Raw genomic sequence first — 14,591 nt, 5'->3', positions numbered from 1 at the left:
ACAAGGCCAAAAACACAAGCAGGAAACTATCCTTCGCAATTCTGAACCCAGGTGCCTTCCTTTCAAAACTGATGTCTCTCCTCCATCTTACCCTGATCAGGCCCCGCAGCAAGGAGAGACATCCACCCAACAGGCCTAGACAACCATTTATTCTGGCTTGTGTGCCTGCTGCCAACCCCACATTGTTCTACGGAGAGCTGCCAATCTTTGCTCTGTTCACAGCACTGTCAATCAGTGGCTCCTTCCATCAAGAGCACACCCTCAATAAAATGGTCACTCAACAGTAGCGTTCACTCAGCCCCTTCCTAAGTGCAGGCCACACACTCCTTCCTGGGGCTCGCCTTCCCATCCATCTACTTCTTCCCCACTTGCTCACTCCTGCTTCTTTCTCTCTGTTCCTCTCTTTAACCTCCTTTCTTTGTAATTTCACTTTTTTCTCTTATCGTTTCTCTCTTTTTTCAATTCTCCCCCCTTCTGTCCCATGCAAGCTTCTTTATCCTCTGCTTCCTAATTAGATATGGGTGCGAGGACCCACTCCCTCCACGGCATCATTTAGGTGCCTGATCGATCCGCTTGTCTCCACACGTGGAGGCAACGCACTCAGCCAGTTCCCCAATTAACCGTCGAGCGAAATTCACTCACACACACCCGCACCCGACTGGAGCCTGCATATTCAGAGCACAATTATTTATTTAAAAATCAGCCACCTTTTTCTGAGCTGCGGACCTGCTACACCATGCAAAGGAATTGATAAAATAGATCCAGCAACATGCTTTCAGATTACGGGTGAATCATGTACTCGAGAACATCAGTAGAAATTCCGTGGAACAAACTACCAAGGCGTAGTTGAAGCAGAAACCTTGACAACCTTTAAGAAGAATCGGGATGAGGTATCAGGACAGCTTAAATATTAGATAAACAAATGGCTTGATGAACTGAATGGACTTGTCTGGTTAGTCAAATTTCTTATCTTCTTAATAACTCCCTAGGTACTAGTCTCTACTGACTGTTATTTGTGCTGGCCTCTGGTGGTGTATGGTGTTTTAATTTTTTAGCCATTTTTTTTTATGTGGTCACTCAAGGAGTTACTTTCTTGGTTAGGAATACCAAGTAAGCTTCTTCCTCTGAGAAGTTCAAGGTATGTATCCTTGTATACCTCATTTCTGCTTAAAAAGGCAGACAGATTTGGTCTCTGCAGTGCCATCTAGCCTCTATAATATGCAGTCAGGCACAGCCAGTTCCAAGAGGGAGCCCTCTGTCAACACATATCAGACTGAGGGGAGGTTTCTGTCTCTCTTTTTGGTGCTCTTACAGTAACTACCTCCAGTACAACTAATACTTTTAAACTAAAATATTTAAAAAAGCTGGGCACTTATAACTTCCTTTGATCCTACTGTTAAAGTGTGTTGCATAGTTTAATTAACGTGTGTCTTTAAACTGTTGCCAAGATGAATTGTTTCTTGCCTTTTTCGAGGGGTGGGGCTAGTCTTTTGAAATATTTTGCCAAGAAATATCCTAAATGTCTGATGAACTTTGGTTGTATCCACTTCTCTCTAAGAGATTTATTTAGACCTTACGCTGTTTAGGCTTACTGGCCCATTTTCTTTTGCTCAACAAATCTCTCTTTATCATCAGATACCAGTTAACTCTTCATGTCCAAAGGTTTTAAGGAAAGGGTGTCCAGTTTTCTTTTCAGTCTACAGTAAGTCCAGATTCTTTCTTCAGTTGTTCCTTACAAGCCTAAAATCTGTTTGTTAATATTTCAATGGTTAGAAAGATTTGAAGCAACTTGTGACTCTGGAAAAACCTACAAAAGACATCCAGTCTGTTAAAAAGACACACAAGAAGATGTCTTTCTGGTGCAAATAAGTTTTGGATATAATGATAGATTTTGATTTTATAGTTAATAAAAATCTGTGGATAAGATCAGGTTTTTCATTATCCATATTACATTACACACCACACATGCCTATATTGAGTTTATATAATCGATACCATAAAAAATGTAATTTCCGAAGTTCTACTTATAGAAGAAGCTAATGCAACAGGGTTTCTTTAAGTATACTGTAGTTGCCCCAATTCAAATTAAAAACAAATACAGTTATATAGCACAGGTTTCAAAAATATTTTGCAGATTTTGTTGTCTTCATTAAATATTCATCCAGCCATTCAGTCTTTGAATCCACGTTTTGCATTAGAGGACAACAGGGAGCCAAGTCAATTGTGGCACTCACCAGTACTTAAAGGGACCACAGTTCGATCCAAAAGGTATTTTATCTCTAACCACAATCACTCAGACCAACTTAACTTAGAGTTTCCAATGAATTTAATACACATGAATTTCAGATGTGGAAAACAAAAACGCGTGGAAGCCCATGCAGCCAAAATAACAGAAAACTCTAGGCTGACGGTGACCCAATTTAGAAAATTGAACCCGAGTTCCTAAAGCTGTGAAGCAACAGTGTCAGACACTACATAAATCATTCTCTCAATAAATATTAAATGTTCTTAGGTTTCCAAAGCCATGTTTAAACATGTTACACATGTTCTTGCCACATATTTGTGCAGCCAACAAAAAAGTAATCTGGACTTTGTTTTGTCCTGTTTTGAAAAATTGGGTTGCTCTTTATTCTGTTCCTCTTTTGTTTCTACAGTTGCAGAATAATTATCATCTTTCAAGACAATTTTGATAACTTCTTAAAATAACCATAAGTGTAGCTTTAAATCAAATGGAAAAAGCAAAGGGTTTACCAATAAAGTATGGGTTTCATCTGTAAATGAAACACTTAATAAATAATACAGTATTTATATATTTTATTAAGGTAAGTTTCTGGAAACATTTAAGTGTATTGTTGTGTTTATTTCATTGAATTATTCCCAACTAACATTCTAGTGACCTGGCATTTAACACTTAGTCTTGGATTAAATAAGCAGTGGCACTGTTAATTGCTGAAGTTCATTTCCTTGGCCATAGCCACAAGTGTAAGAGACATGTAGAAGGAATAGTTATATTAGGATTTGGATTTCTGCCCAGCAATGTACATGTAGGTGTGAAAAAATCTTTGGTGGCCAGGGATACCTTGTTCTGTCACAAGCAGTGACAGAACTGTGAGATTAAACAGCACAGAGGCAGACTGTTCAACTGAACAAGTGAGTGATGCAGGAATGAAGAAATGCTTTTTCTGGATGTAGCAGCTAAGACATTCTTTTACAGAAATGGAAAATGTGAAAAAAATAATATTTTAGTTTGTCACCAGTAGGAAGGCACTGCTTAACTAAAGAAACACTGAATATTGTTTAAAAAACTGTTAAGAACTAAGTCACTGAAATTTTTAGTTTAAAGGTGTAGGCAAAGGCATGAGCATATTATCTTCTGTATACATCACTCCCTCTGACTTCATAATCTAAAGTGAAAAAGAAAAAATCATTAATCTTAAAAGATAAAATTATGTCAATTAGTTAACTGAATTAAATAACATGAATAATTATAATTGCAGTGAATTATTTACATTTTTTGTTAAGCTTCAAAATATTATCACTCTACCATACTCACAAAATCAATATACTGTATTCTGTAATGACTGCACTGTGCAGAATTAATATCATCCAAACATATGTAATGTTATTTTTGGCATTTTACAAACTAATAAATCCTATCATGAGGATTTTCTAAAAACTAATAATAAAGGCAAAAATTGGCTTTACAAAAAGCAATAGGGCTCCAGAAGAGGTCTGAAAATAAAATTAATGAGACTGGTTAAAGCCAGATTTTGATAACTCATGCATTACCATCTATATTTCTTAAGTTTATCTTTCCATACATACTTTCTTGGCTGCCTGGAAAAAAACACTCCAACTGCATAAATACTTGCCATTATTATTAATCTTTTTAGGTACTTTCTTTTTTATGTATTATTTTAATGTCTAGAAGTAATTTAGTTTTAATAGATTTCATATCACTATATGTTTTTTTATGTGACCCAGATCAAATTTTAATAATACTAGTCTGAATGTATACATTGTGTTTCGTTTAAAGACAAATAGACATTTTGAATTAATCAGACAATCAGCCAGCTTTATTTTATATAGGCCCAATGTCACAAAGTGATCCCTGTATAACTGATGGTTTTGAAAAACAAAAAGAAACACAAGAACATCATCTCAGACCTGAGTCATATTGTGGACTGTCAAAGATGGCTTCCGAGTCAGTTTTCAATTTTTATGCAGGAAGAGGTGGGTTCAAGAGGGTGGATGATGGCAGTGACATCATAGATGGTCTGGCTGTCAAACTTCCATTCTGCTGAGGGAGAAAGTAGAAAGGCATCAGGCAACAGTGCCAACCCCTGGCCCAGAGAATTTTACTGCCAAAAGGGCCCTTAAGCTATCTCCCATGTGCATTTAGCAGAAGGCTAAAAGAGCAAGTTGTTTTATTACAACAGTCTTTGCAGAAATATGTACATAATAAAAAAAATAATAATAATCTCAAAATAATCTAAATAGTCCTGTGGTATATATATGTTTTGAAATACACACAAAATTATGCTTTACTCCAACTAAACACATACGCAGTGCAGGGTAAGTAGCAGCATTATAATATTTACAAAAATATGGCTCTACAGTAGCCTCAAATAAAATAACATTCCTTGGCATCCAGAAAATCAGAAGCCTTCATTAGCTAATAGGAGTACATTAGGCTCATAATGTGCAGCCAGCCACTGAGCCACTCAGCTCCTTTCTCCATGCTAAATGCTCAGCTCTGTTCTCCCTCTCTCAATCTCTCTCGGCCACTGCCAGGCCAGATTAACCGGCCCCTACTGGACAGTGTCTCAAGCCTTATCAAAGGACTACTGTTTTCTTCACAGCCTATCCTGCAACAGGAAGGGACTAATTATGCCACTGAGGGGGAAATGACCCACAGCTACTTATACATGACTCACACCAAATAAGGTCAATAATAACAAAAGGTCAGTAATAACAAAAGCAAACACTAAATCTAGTGAGATCTGACAAGACGATGAAATCAAAAATTAAACGATATGAAAAGAAACATTCACTCCCCTGTGACCGTAATTTTAAGCTTCTTACTTCTCACACATGCACTGGACTAGAGCGCCATATTTAAAATTATTTGCCGACATCTGTATTTGAAGCTGGCTGGATAAAAATTGACCTCCTGCAACACCCTATTGAAAGCAACAGACTATTAAGTGCTAAGATGTAATGAACATTTCACTGTATCACAATTTTAATTGTGTTGGGCTTTTTAAATATTTTGTTCCTGCTGATATGTGCATAGTGCAGGGCACTTAAGATGTGAGTGTCATGGTTTTCGTATTTGGAATGCATTATAATGTTACAATAAAAACTAATAATTAGTGAAAAAGATGAATAAAAAATAATTAAAACAGAACAAGCAGCATTATTAGATAACAGAAAAGTAAGGAAGGATAGCTAATAATTTTAAGAAAAGGTGTCATCAGAAAATAGCTTTAGAAAACAAAGTTATAATATACAGTGCATCCGGAAAGTATTCACAGCGCATCACTTTTTCCACATTTTGTTATGTTACAGCCTTATTCCAAAATGGATTAAATTCATTTTTTTCCTCAGAATTCTACACACAACACCCCATAATGACAACGTGAAAAAAGTTTACTTGAGGTTTTTGCAAATTTATTAAAAATAAAAAAACTGAGAAATCACATGTACATAAATATTCACAGCCTTTGTTCAATACTTTGTCGATGCACCTTTGGCAGCAATTACAGCCTCAAGTCTTTTTGAATATGATGCCACAAGCTTGGCACACCTATCCTTGGCCAGTTTCGCCCATTCCTCTTTGCAGCACCTCTCAAGCTCCATCAGGTTGAATGGGAAGCGTCGGTGCACAGCCATTTTAAGATCTCTCCAGAGATGTTCAATCGGATTCAAGTCTGGGCTCTGGCTGGGCCACTCAAGGACATTTACAGAGTTGTCCTGAAGCCACTCCTTTGATATCTTGGCTGTGTGCTTAGGGTCGTTGTCCTGCTGAAAATGAACCGTCGCCCCAGTCTGAGGTCAAGAGCGCTCTGGAGCAGGTTTTCATCCAGGATGTCTCTGTACATTGCTGCAGTCATCTTTCCCTTTATCCTGACTAGTCTCCCAGTCTCTGCTGCTGAAAAACATCCCCACAGCATGATGCTGCCACCACCATGCTTCACTGTAGGGATGGTATTGGCCTGGTGATGAGCGGTGCCTGGTTTCCTCCAAACGTGACGCCTGGCATTCACACCAAAGAGTTCAATCTTTGTCTCATCAGACCAGAGAAATTTCTTTCTCATGGTCTGAGAGTCCTTCAGGTGCTTTTTGGCAAACTCCATGCGGGCTGCCATGTGCCTTTTACTAAGGAGTGGCTTCCGTCTGGCCACTCTACCATACAGGCCTGACTGGTGGATTGCTGCAGAGATGGTTGTCCTTCTGGAAGGTTCTTCTCTCTCCACAGAGGACCTCTGGAGCTCTGACAGAGTGACCATCGGGTTCTTGATCACCTCCCTGACTAAGGCCCTTCTCCCCCGATCGCTTAGTTTAGATGGCCGGCCAGCTCTAGGAAGAGTCCTGGTGGTTTCGAACTTCTTCCACTTACGGATGATGGAGGCCACTGTGCTCATTGGGACCTTCAAAGCAGCAGAAATTTTTTTGTAACCTTCCCCAGATTTGTGCCTCGAGACAATCATGTCTCGGAGATCTACAGACAATTCCTTTGACTTCATGCTTGGTTTGTGCTCTGACATGAACTGCCAACTGTGGGACCTTATATAGACAGGTGTCTGCCTTTCCAAATCATGTCCAATCAACTGAATTTACTACAGGTGGACTCCAATTAAGCTGCAGAAACATCTCAAGGATGTTCAGGGGAAACAGGATGCACCTGAGCTCAATTTTGAGCTTCATGGCAAAGACTGTGAATACTTATGTACATGTGCTTTCTCAATTTTTTTATTTTTAATAAATTTGCAAAAATCTCAAGTAAACTTTTTTCACATTGTCATTAAGGGGTGTTGTGTGTAAAATTCTGAGGAAAAAAATGAATTTAATCCATTTTGAAATAAGGCTGTAACATAACAAAATGTGGAAAAAGTAATGCGCTGTGAATACTTTCCGGATGCGCTGTATGACTGCAGAACTAAAACAAATTAATTGAATGCTAAAATGACATCATGTAGGTAAGGCTTTACCGCTAACTGGAAATGTTTTGCACTGTACAGTGGTGCCTTTGTTATCATTGTAAAAGTGAGAGATTGTTAAAAGTAGTAGTAGCAGTTTAAAAAACTGAGTGTAGGTGGGTCTTCTATCTGGATTTGAATGTCAAAACAGATGCATTCTCACAAACACACCTGAGGGAAGAGATTCAGATAACAGTGGCCAATGAGTATTTGCTCAGGTATTACAGAGCAACAACCTCCTCATCGGCACTGAGGAAGTTGTCAAAAGGGTATAACCATATAGTAATTTTACCAAAAATGCAAAGATATCATAATGCACAATATATGACTGAGTTTGGCTTTCTAAAAAAGATCAGAACAGCTAACAATCTTACTAATCTTCACAGAACTATTTTATAGTGAGACACAAAAGCCACCAAGATCACATGACCATGCCCCATAACAATATACAGTAATCCCTCTCTATATCGCGTTTCGACTTTTGCAGCTTCACTCTATCGCAGATTTTATATGTAAGCATATTTAAATATATATCGCAGATTTTTCGCTGGTTCGTGGGTTTCAGTGGATAATGGGTCTTTTAATTTCTGGTACATGCTTCCTCAGTTGATTTGCCCAGTTGATTTCATACAAGGGATGCTATTGGCAGATGGCTGAGAAGCTACCCAATCAGAGCACGTATTACGTACTAAATAAAACTCCTCAAATATATTGTGAGCAGGGGGGCTGTTTGCACTAGTGATGGCCGGAGTGAAGCCTCACGAAGCATTAAAACATTTGAAGCAATTGTGTCAGAAATCGTATCGAAGCTTCAAAGCATTTGGCACTCCCCTCTCTAGTGACACCTCCTGGCCATTTTCATTAATGTTACACAAACTCATGATCCACTTCAATGACGTCTGTTACAACTCTTATTGCTTTTATTGTGTTGCTGCTACAGACTGACAACGAAGAGAAGGGTTCGTCAGCAGCTTCTAGTGTCTGATGTCTAAAAAATATAAATATAACTAATGCCGACAGGCAGAATGCACTATACAATAGCAAGAGTTAAACAAAATAAGACACCTCACTCATGGATTCCCGGCTCTTTCAATTAGTATTATAATTAACCCTCATCTTTTCTTGAGATCACATTTAATAGCCTTAAATGTTTTCTTTGGTCTGACTTAATTAAAACAGAGTAGACAGAAAATAAAAGTTTATCCCTGTACTTTGCCATGATATAGGTAAGCACATTTGAGAAAGAAAAGGTGAAATCCTTAAATCACAGATGTTATTATTCGATCAAGTATTGAAATATTTCATTTATTAATACTTTATAATATTTTGTGGAGCACAAAAGTAACAAGTTCAGTACGAAGCAAAGACGCCATCAGTGGCTCAACTAACTAAGGTGGTTGCTTTTCAAATTCTGAGCGTAAGTGCTAGCCCGAGTTCGATCCGAATTAAAGACTCATCATAATTAATATTAATTAAAAAAAATAATCTGGAGTGAAATCTTTATAACCAATTTGAACTAAATAATTTTGAGAGATACTGTGGAAGGATCGCATAAGAGATCTGTTTGGGAATCATCCCCACTTAGAATCACCATCAAAATACGATGACTAATTGCGTAAGGCAGCTCACGTATTTACATTAATTCATCTTCTATTCATTGCCATTTGACGTCCATGAACCCCTCTATTGAATAAGGTGATAGCAAATCCACTGTGATAGATCAGGTTGAATTTGGTCTGCTGCACCAAACATTCAAAGGTGTCAATCCGGAGCACATCAGAGAGGCTGAGAGACACGCCGCAGATCAGTCACCAGCACACCGACACACAGACACACACGGGACACTCCAGGGTGAGCAGTGCATGGATCAAGTGAGCATTGCATGTATCCAGGTCGGCATTAAAGATCCTCTTGAGTGCTGAGGCAACAAAAAGCAGCGGGATAAACACATCTGGACCTGCTGTCGAAAAAGCATTTGTTTTTGACAGCAGCATCCCTCCCTCGTGAAAACATCTTCAAGGTCCGGACAAGTGATCAGTAAAGAGTTGTCTTAGTCACAGCACAGTGCAATAATAAAACATTTCCTAAAACATATAGTTGTCCAGTCTGTATCATTCCTAAGCAATCTTCCAGTTATAGAGGCGCAATCCCAGTTACTAACACATTTACCATGTAGCTCCCCCCACCACACCCCCAACACTCAAAGTAAGAACACATTCCACATTATTAATTTAATATTTAAAAATTTAAACCGCTAAACCCACCATCAACAACTATAATAACAGTTGAAATCGTCACTCAAATATTTTTTTTTGTTATAGACATAAAACAAGATGCCAGTTTCCTTTTGATATATCTTTACTAGTATTCTCGCCTTGCTCGCTCTCGGTCCATGGTGAAATTTGCTGTTAAATGAAAAAAAAAGAAAAACAGACTCTTTTGGGTCACAATTCACAATGGGTGGACGTGGAACCCGAACCCACGCAAGCCTTATTATGGAGCGGCAACACTACCGCTGCACCACTACTGTTTTCAGCAGTGGTGGATGTATATAATGTATGTTTTTATAGATGTATACTATATGACATATGTTCAGTGTTGCATGAAAACGTTGCATGAGGCGAAGAATGGATATTTATGAGAGTATTATAGTGAGAGATGTGTCGTCACCCGTATTACTAAAGCTCTTCTTTGCAGTATTATGCATTCTACAAGTCGGCATTTGTATGATGTACAGTATAATTTATAATTTTATTTTTTGCCACAAAGTATTATCGGGCACAATCATTTAACATGTATGGATCATCCACAAACATTCATTTCAAAGGGAATTCTGTCGAGTTTTTGAACTCTGTTGATGCCATATGTACTTCAAACGGGAGCTTGATGAATAATGATTCAAAGCACTATGCAGACATGCACACTGGAATCGTCAAGCTTGGTTAGAAGCACTGAGCAGACATGCGTACTGAGATTGCATCATGATGGGGCTTCGAAGCCTTGAGCAGACATACATAGTACTGAGATTGCATCATAATGGGGCTTCGAAGCCTCAAACATACGCACTAGGTTAACAGAGGCTTCGAAGCCTCGAGCAGATTCAAAGCCTTGGACATGCGCACTGGGTTAATTGAGGCTTCGAAGCCTCGAGCAGATTCGAAGCCTCGAACATGCGCATTGGGTTAACAGAGGCTTCGAAGCCTCGAGCAGACATGTGTAGTACTGAGATTGCATCATGACGGGGCTTCGAAGCCTCAGACATGCGTAGTACTGAGATTGCGTCATGACGGGTTTCGAACGGGGCTTAGAAACCTCAGACATGCGTAGTACTGAGATCATGATGGGGCTCCGAAGCCTCAGACATGCGTAGTACTGAGATTGCATCATGACGGGATTTGAACGGGGCTTCGAGGCTTCAGACATGCATAGTACTGAGATCATGACAGGGCTCCGAAGCCTCAGACATGCGTAGTACTGAGATCATAATGGGGATCCCAAGCCTCAGACATGCATAGTACTGAGATCATGATGGGGCTCCTAAGCCTCAGACATGCGTAGTACTGAGAGGATCATGACAGGGCTTCGAAGCCTCGAGCAGACATGGTCACTGGTTACTGAATCTTTGTGAAGCCTCAGCACACTCAAAGGCATTGACCTCTATATTTTGACAGTCTATCTGACACTTAACTCTCTAGTTATATTTTGTAATTCGTATTGACATTACACACTTCAGTTGATATAGTTAAACTACAATTCAGGTAGTTGCTGAGAATTAATTATTGTTCTTGTGGATTGCTGTGATTTCCTTTGTCTGATACATAGTGTCAAAGATATACTGTCATATATCAACTTTATATATATGAAAATATTAGGTAAATCGTGCAACCTTTTTATGGAACGCTTAATTTTGTTCAAAACCATACGTCATATAGTATACATCTATAGATATCATTTTTTCGTCTTCATTAGGAGAATACAACAATGATACTCTTGTGTCAATTAAACCAATTTAACGTGTATATGTCAAACAACATATTTCTACATCCGCCGCAGTAAGAACAGTAATAGTAGTTCAGTTGTGCGGAGCTCATTAATTATTCCGATTAGGTGGCTCAATGGTATTGCATTTGTCTCTCAGTAAAAACACCAGGGGTTCACATCGTTGATCCTCCACTTGTGAAAGGTTTTTTTTTCTCCATTTAACAATATTTTCAGCTTGGACGGATAGCGAGCGAATCGAGCTATCGGGGGAAGGTTGGGCCACTGTAGTCGGGCAGGGGGCATACGTCCCTAATTATATTGTGTATGTAAAGAGTTTCACTGTAATAAGCTTCATATTTGTGTGTTTGGAGACCCTAGTACTGAATTTGTATTTTAGAAAAACAAACTACTGTGCAGCATGCCTAAATGTGTCTTTTCGTTTCTGATCGCTATACAGCACTTCCAACTTGGGACAATTCGCTATAAACAGTTTCAGCCAATCAACGCCTTCTAAACATGCAGAATGACAGCGTGAACTTTAATTGTAGCGGCGCAGCATCTTCATTTCAGTCAGTCATTGTCCTGTTAGGCTATTTACTGTTAAGTGCTGCTTGAGCTACCGTTTATAGTACAACAGGTAGCCTACATAGTTCTTAAATTGTTATTGAAATGCACACACAAGATTCCTAAATTATTTATTGAAATGCCTACATTTACAGTGTCCGTTTTAGGAAGTCGTAATTTTTACTTGTTCCCGTTATTAGGAATTATAATTTCTCAGTGTCACGTATTATTCATTACTACTTGCGAGTCCTGTATCATTGAGATTTTGTTTTATATTCTGTATAAGCAAAATTTTTAAAAGAAGCATTAATTGAACTGACTATAGCAGACTTGTCATCTTCTTAAAATTACTTTATTGATTTGATATTGACAATTAATCATAAGGTCAAAAATCAAGGAGGATATGAGTTTGCATGGACTGTGCTGTTTCATTTTTTTCGTGACATCGCGTCAGTTGAGAATGCGTCAAGTTAACAATGCATTCTGTCCTAAATGACAGCGCACACGCTTTTTGATATTTCCTAAAGGCCAATGTGTCTCAATTTGCTCATTATTATATTTTGACAGTGTATTTTAGTGAGAATGATTATAAACATATTACCCATGTTCATTTCCCATGTAGATATGTAACGTTTGGTGAGAATAAATAAAAAGTAACAACACATATAATAGTTATGTTGCATTGTTTATGATTAACAAAATTCATAGTTTATCTGAACTGTTCTACTTATGCAGTCAATTTATTCCACTTCTAAAGGTGTACATTGTCGGTATTCTCCATTGCATTTGCCCCCGAGTGTAACGTGTGCCAGTACAACTGAGGGGTGGCAGACGAGCTCACATAATGGGTGACAAGGCACATTCTCACCCTGATGCCGAGGCTCTTGTCATGAATATTCCCATCTTGTGCTTTTTCTCGTTCTTGCCAGTTTACTATTATTATTGGACACTTATGTAGAGGAAATGTGTGTCTTATTTTATGTCTATGAAAGAATGGATGGTAAAGCCTTGAATGAAACTGAGTGTTGATGCTTTGGGTAACAAGACAAGTTAAGGAGCAGGGAACGTTAAACGTGACAGTGACTGCGGGGGATTGTGTAACTGGAAGATGGTTTAAGAATACAGAAATGATAAAAGCTTAGTGTTTCAATAATTCTATTTACATCAATGATTTACTCTGTTGTGTTGCAGTTCAGAAGTTTACTTATTTACCCCCCCAGCGCAGCCTTTGATAAGATGCATTCAGAAGGAAAGGATGTTGCTGACAAAGTCAGGTGCTTTTTTGAAAGTTTGGCTCCAGATGTGCTTATCCTTCTTGTCAGTAATTGAGTGATCTTTATGTTCACCTCTGGATGAATTCGCAAAGTTTCTTTACAACTTTTTTGTCTCATTAACACAGAAATCCCGAGGCTTTCCTAAAATTGCAGAAGACACTGTTGATGGCGCTGATTCTGTTTTAAAGACAGTTGTGATTAGTTATGCAGCACACGCTTTTACTCACATTGCTTTTTGGAAATCAATAATACAAATCAGCTACAGATCTGGGAATCACTGAATAGTAAAAACGTTGAGGAGTGTCTTGCGCATATACTGGTGTAATGACCACGTCGGCTTTTTAGCCTCTCTGATATGAACGACATGGGGTAGAATAGATTCTGGATTGTTATAATACGTGCTACCTTACCCAAAATATGCTCATTCATTTGTTACAGATTCTAGGTGGACACGATTCCACACCAAGGAAAAAGGTGCCCCATGTAAATCGTTCATAATGTCTCCAAAATATATTTGTTAACTTACAGACAAGTACTACTTAACTGTTTTATACAAAATCCTTATTTCAACATATGCTTGCCCCAGTTAGGATTTGAACTCGGATTAGCACACCTTATCGCTGTAGCACGGACAACTGCTTTTACTCTTTAAGCCAAAGCACTTTAGCAGACTAGTGAGTGACCAAATCGACTGCTGACTGCACAGATATCAATGACGTCATTACGCTAGCGTGCCTCAAAATCACGTGACGGACGCATTTGAAACAAGCCTCGAAGCGGCGCTTCGAGCTCCAGTGCTTCGAAAGCTCGACACAGTGTTGAAACCTCAGTATCGAGCGGCCCATCACTAGTTCGCCCCCCTAGAGGATATGGACGCTCCTCAAAAGACTCTGAAAGACTACTTTCACATTGCTCCATTCCTTGCTGGGCTTACTTGTGGCTGCTTTGTTGCGCAATAGGCTTCCCGCACGGTGCTTTGCATACTTAAAAGCCCAAACATCACCTATTGATTTTTGATTGTTTGCTTTTCTCTCTCTCTCTCTCTTGCTCTGACATTCTCTGCTCCTGACAGAGGGGGTGTGAGCAGGGGGGCTGTTCGCACCCCTAGAGGATACAGACACTTGTCTAAAAAATGCTGAAAGACTACCTTCACATTGGTCCCTTTCTTCCGGCTGCTTTGTCAAGCGATATGCTTCCCGCACAGTGCTTCCCATACTTAAAAGCCCAAACAGCACCTATTGATTTTTGATTGTTTGCTTTTCTCTCTCTCTCTCTCTCTCTGACATTCTCTGCTCCTAACTCGCACTCCTTTGAAGAGGAAGATATGTTTGCATTCTTTTTATTGTGAGACGGAACTCTCATCTCTGTCTTGTCATGGAGCATGTTTAAACTTTTGAAAAAGAGACAAATGTTTGTTTGCAGTATTTGAATAAAGTCCCTGTCTCTCTACAACCTCCTGTGTTTCTGTGCAAATCTGTGACCCAAGCGTGACAATATTAAAATACCATATAAACATATGGTTTTTACTTCGCGGATTTTCACCTATCGCGGGGGGCTCTGGAACATAACC

This window comes from Erpetoichthys calabaricus, chromosome 3 (genome assembly GCF_900747795.2).
Source record: "Erpetoichthys calabaricus chromosome 3, fErpCal1.3, whole genome shotgun sequence".
Taxonomy (NCBI): domain Eukaryota; kingdom Metazoa; phylum Chordata; class Cladistia; order Polypteriformes; family Polypteridae; genus Erpetoichthys; species Erpetoichthys calabaricus.
This window is presented reverse-complemented; position numbering follows the sequence as displayed.